Raw genomic sequence first — 6,090 nt, 5'->3', positions numbered from 1 at the left:
TAAACAGATGATACTATAGTTCAATGATATCTTAGATATGAGCTGAAGTTTTTTTTCATGTTTTGGCATTATTTTTGGATTTGAATTTGTGTTTTGTTTTTTGTAAAAACTACAGCATGTTTTTTTGCTGAATGTTTTGTGCTTGTAACTGGTGAAGTTCAGCTTTAGGAGCTGAAGTTTTTGTGTTTATAACTGGTGAAGTCCAGCTTTAGGAGCTGAAGTTTTTGTGTTTGTAACTGGTGAAGTCCAGCTTTAGGAGCTGAAGTTTTTGTGTTTGTTACTGGTGAAGTCCAGCTCTAGGAGCTGAAGTTTTTGTGTTTGTAACTGTCGAACTTCAGCTCTAGAGCTGAAGTTTTTGTTTTATACCTGTCGAACTTCAGCTCTAGAGCTGAAGTTTTTGTTTTATACTTGTCGAACTTCAGCTCTATGGCTGAAGTTTTTGTCTTTGTAACTGTCGAACTTCAGCCTTCTCAGGTATTGATGTTTTAACTGATCTTTTTGATAATGTCCTGATGTTATTTTTTGTATCTTTTACTTTTTTTGAACAGATGGCTCCTAAAGCACCTAAAGATCCTAANAGGGGGTTTCAGGAAGAAGTTGAGGAACACACGCTCTAAAAGATGAACAGTGAGAAAATACTTACGTTTGAGGTTCCACCTCTCCGGAAATGGCATGCAATCGGCCGGAATCAGGTCGGACGTCCTGATCCGGACAAACCTGCTCATCCAACCTCGATCTTTGTCTTCATCGATGCTGGAGAATGGGGGTTTGCTAGCCCGGCGGGCCAGTTTTATTAATCCCCCTCGAAATATTCGGGGGCTGTATAGTCGAAGAAGATGGTCGAGGGTAAAGGGAAAATCGCCCTCGACTCTCTCGACAAAAAACCGAAAGAGATGTACGATCCGCCACATCGAGGGGTGGACCTGACCTAAGGTCACCTCGTACCGCCGGCAGAACTCCACTATGATGGGTTCTAAGGGGCCTAAGGTGAAGGGATATGTATATACACTAAGATATCCTTCAACGTGAGTCGTAATCGACTCGTCACGGGAAGGGGCGACCAGGTCTTTCCCTTCCCATCTACATTCAGCCCTCACCCGGTCTAGGCAACCGGGAGTGATTAGACTAATATACTCCGATGCCGGTTCGCCGCGGCCCGGGACCGATGATGGGTTTTCAACCTGGAAGTCGGCAGATACCGAGCAACCAGTCGGTGTGAATGCTTTCAATGGGGGTTCTGGTGCATGTTCATCAGGTCTAGCGGGGCTCGCGGCCGAGCTTGGTCTAGAAGGAACGCTTTGTGAAGTTTTCGCCATTTCTTAAAGCTTTACGAAGAGATGAAAAGAAAATACAACCAACGCAGAATTTGAGAAAGATAGGAAATGTTGAACCTGGAAGGGTCGTTTATACTTTTTCCATGAGGCGGTGGCACGAATCGCGAAGCCACAGACACGAAGCGACAGATAATTAAGAGAAGCATTAAATGCCTGCAGCAGGCGTGGTCAGAGCACTCGATGGCTTTTTCACCTGGCGTATGGCCATACGTCACGGGCATCACGTCACCGGTCATATCGTTTATTATCATTACTCTCTAATAAACGAGGGGACTATCTGTATTGGGTGATACCCTTTTTTGCTTGAGCCCGACCGGGTTGGGTCCGGTCCGGAGCAAGTTGGGGCCATCGAACCCGACCTGGATGCAAGGTAGAGCGACGGCCACGTCTACAACCGAGGTCGAGTCATTTCGAGACCGTTACAGAGCTCGAAAGGAGTCACCACCGGATGGAGAAACACACAAGGTCGGAAGCCGGACTCGTAACGGATAATCAAGCGTCGCCGGATATCTCGCCCAAACGTGATTTTCTCAACCACTTCAGGCCATTAAGGCGTAATTACAGGGATCCACGATGTAATCAATTTACCTACCTTATTTTTACCCTTAATCAGAATGTATAAAAGGAGGGAAGCACAATTGTTCTAGGCAATACTATATTCTGCGGTTATTTACTTTAACAGCAATTGTTGAGTCTTTATCTTTATTTTCCTCAACCTAAAAACTTTTTGTATCTTTTAGTTCACGGATCCTTAAAACCCCATATAAATTCAATTGTTATCCGGATTCGAGGGTAAACACGCTTGGCTATAGATTTTGGTTACTTTAAATTAAAAATATTGTTTCTTCTAATAAATGCATGTCCAAACACAATTTCAATTTTCATTTTTTTTTAATATAACTTTAAAAACTCTTTTTTCAAGTTTCAACTAAATTCATGTCCAAAAGCTAGCTAAGTATAGTTGCTCTCTGAAAACGATTTGATTATATGCATACAGTATATTAAAATTGCTCCATTTCGAAAACTCAAATTCAGGTAGTGGGACCGAATTAAAGAATCCATAAGGACAAATTTGCAGTATTAATGCAATGAATCTTTTTGAAATCTTGATTGATAGAGAAAGACTTCTTTTTGTGTACATTTAAAAACTATTTAGCCAACTAATCCTTGAAAAAAAATGACAAAGAGATACCTTGTTGTTCTTCAAAGTCAAAAAAAATTGAATGGAAAACTTATACTAACGGTTTTAAAGTTGATTTCTGCGCAATTCTTTGATTACTTTGCTTAATTGGTTCAAGATTTTAAGTAATTGGTCCAATTGATATATAATTAATATTTTTTTCTACCAAAAGTTGGTCCTGTTAATTTACTTCCCTGTGGGGAAATGAATATGTTGGAAGTGTCGATGTGGAAGGTTGTAGATATACTCAGTATTTGCATCAAATCAAATAGTTTAACCGTAATAGTAAAACTAAATTACTTAGCTTATAACTAAGCTAGTTTAGGTTAGAAGTGGATAAAAAATTTAAACTTAATGGAGTATAAAGGTTCTTAGACTGCACTTATATTTGGAAAATTATGAACTTAAAACACAATATTATTAAAATTTTAGTATTTTTTACATAAATATTTATATTTCGTATTAAAAATATTGGATTCAAGAACACATTGCACAAAAAATGCATTTGCCTTTGAAGGTTCCCTCGTTATACATTTGATATTAAACTTTTTTAATGAGGGAGATAAAATCAATTCAAACTAAAATACTCCCTATCGTGAAATCATAATAGCAGACTTTATGTGATGTGAATCTGAATATGTTGGAGCTCCAAAGCGGATACGAAATACCAAGTGAAAAACTAAAAAAAATATGATACACTCTTTTATTGATAAAATAGTGGTGAAATTCAACGTATGAAAATCAAAATATCCAACTATTGAAGTAACTTTGGTTGTCGATCTTCTATTTTTTCTAAGTTACTAATATTTTTAAGAGAGCCTCAAATGGAAGTTTCTAATGTCCCTCCAAGAAAAGGAAAACTTTGTACTTTTTGAATAATATCTAAGATCATCCTTCTAGCTCAATTGTGTGGGTTTAAAATGCATAAAAAGGATTTGTCTCAATATATATTCACGTGAGTTTTGGAAGGTACGTAACTTCATGTCTTACTATGTTGAGAGAAGCTCTTCAAAATATGACTCATATATTTTTTATTATTTTATTTTTAGGGAAAATCCATTTTTGCTATTATTTTCCATTTTTTTCAAACAATATAACCTAGTTGGACGGTCCGGACACCTTACAGAATCTTGGACAAGGTAGGAAGGTAAGGCGCCCCTTTTTAACCTGTAGCCGCTTTGTCTTTCTGTTTGTATCCGTGTCCATTTTTTTGTTAAAAGTCATTTGAAAAGACCATTTTGCCCTTCCTTATTAAAAGACTACTTTCTCTCCAAGTATACGCTAGTCCTCTACTTTCTCTGTCTCTCTCTCCCGTTATTCGCGTTTTCTGAAGTTCTTCTCTGAAATCAAACGGTTTTCGTCGTTGTTTTTGATTTTTCAACTGCTAGTCGTCGTTGTTCGTACATTACAATTTAATCACAGGTACATTGCATTAACTTTCTAGGTTTTATTTTACGATTTAATTTCTGATTTTGATTTTGATAGTCATGTATTTATGATAAAATATTTTCTTAGGGTTTAGTTTGATAAGTGCATTAGTTTTACTTTTATGATTGTGTTTTTAGGTTTTTTGAACGAGTGTTTATGTTGTTAATGAAAATTCTATAAATTCTTCTGTGATTAGACGTTCAAATTTTTAAAAATATTGAGAGTTAAACAGATGATACTATAGTTCAATGATATCTTAGATATGAGCTGAAGTTTTTTTTTCATGTTTTGGCATTATTTTTGGATTTGAATTTGTGTTTTGTTTTTTGTAAAAACTACAACATGTTTTTTTGCTGAATGTTTTGTGCTTGTAACTGGTGAAGTTCAGCTTTAGGAGCTGAAGTTTTTTTGTTTGTAACTGGTGAAGTCCAGCTTTAGGAGCTGAAGTTTTTGTGTTTATAACTGGTGAAGTCCAGCTTTAGGAGCTGAAGTTTTTGTGTTTGTTACTTGTGAAGTCCAGCTCTAGAGCTGAAGTTTTTTTTTTTGTAACTGTCGAACTTCAGCTCTAGAGCTGAAGTTTTTGTTTTATACCTGTCGAACTTCAGCTCTAGAGCTGAAGTTTTTGTTTTATACCTGTCGAACTTCAGCTCTATGGCTGAAGTTTTTGTCTTTGTAAATGTCGAACTTCAGTCTTCTTAGGTATTGAAGTTTTAACTAATCTTTTTGATAATGTCCTGATGTTATTTTTTGTATCTTTTACTTTTTTTGAACAGATGGCTCCTAAAGCACCTAAAGATTCTAATGCAGCTAAACAAGGCAAAGCACCTAAAGCACCTAGACTACCTGTAATACCCCAAGGTCCTTATGTCCCTGCTCCTCCACCTACAAAACCAGGATAATGATATTTTGAGTTTGGAGATTGGTTTAACTCTAAGGGTTACTGGAAGGGGAACCATGATTTGAAGAAATTAATTGCAATTTTCTTGACTCCTACTCAACAGGATAAGCTTAATAATGGTACATTTAGATACATTATGGCTATGGAGAATTTCCAATGCAGCATGAAGTTGGTTCATTGTCTGTGTCTTTCTCGAATATTCACGAATGATCGAGACTCCATTAGTTTCAAGATTTTTGGGCATGATGTTTCCTTCACCCTTGAAGACTTTCACATTATGTGTGGTTTGCGGATCACAGCACACAATGTTGAAAAACCAATTAATCGAGAGAGCAATCTTCTGAAGCGCTATTTTGGTAAGTCCAAGGGTGTGACTTTGAAGGATATTCGAAGTTTTATGACTCACAATGAAATTCCAAAGAATGCTGTGAATCATGTACACGTATGCGAGAGTGATGATGATGCAGTTAAGCTTATGGAAATTCTTGTTGTAGAGTCTATTCTGTTTGGGAAAAATACCGAGTTATGTGTGGCGGAGGAGTATGCATCTATTGTTGAAGATGATAAGGTTTGTGCTGAATATCCTTGGGGTAATGTGGCTTATGAGAAGCTCATTTATTCACTGAAACATGCATTGGACAAGCAGAACAAATTCCATACAACTGAGTATAAACTTGGTGGATTTCCATATCCGTTATGTGTTTGGTTCTATGAGCGCTTCCCAGATGTTCGGGAGAAGTATATAAGAGAGGATGAGTACCTTGATACCCCTCAGGTCCCCAGGATGTTACGTTATGTATGTGTGGAGAGCCTAAATTTCCCGAACTTTATTATATGTTCAGTAAACATGAAGTAAGTTCCTTTTTTTTGTCTTTGTGTTAATATGTTGATGTATTAGTTTTTCTCTCCTCATAATATACTTTTTTATATTAAACAGAGATATCGCGACTTTAGGGTATTGGATATAATTCCTACAGAAGAGGAATTGAATTCAATGCCTTTAATTGGGCAATTACCATGCAGCCGGATTCATTCAAAGGTAGTTAATGCAATTCCTTCAACTGGTGAATCACCACATACTCTGAGTCGATCAAAAGAAGCGAATCGAACTCCTGTCATTGGTAAATCACCATCTACTCTGAGTCAATCAAAACAAGCGAATCGAACTCATGTCATTGGTGAATCACCACGTAGTCGGAATCGATTAAAAGAACTGAATAGAACTGCTTTTATTGGCGAAGCATCTCGTA

The sequence above is a fragment of the Nicotiana attenuata genome, unplaced genomic scaffold (assembly GCF_001879085.1).
Source record: "Nicotiana attenuata strain UT unplaced genomic scaffold, NIATTr2, whole genome shotgun sequence".
NCBI classification, from domain to species: Eukaryota; Viridiplantae; Streptophyta; class Magnoliopsida; order Solanales; family Solanaceae; genus Nicotiana; species Nicotiana attenuata.
Note: the sequence above shows the minus strand (reverse complement) of the source record.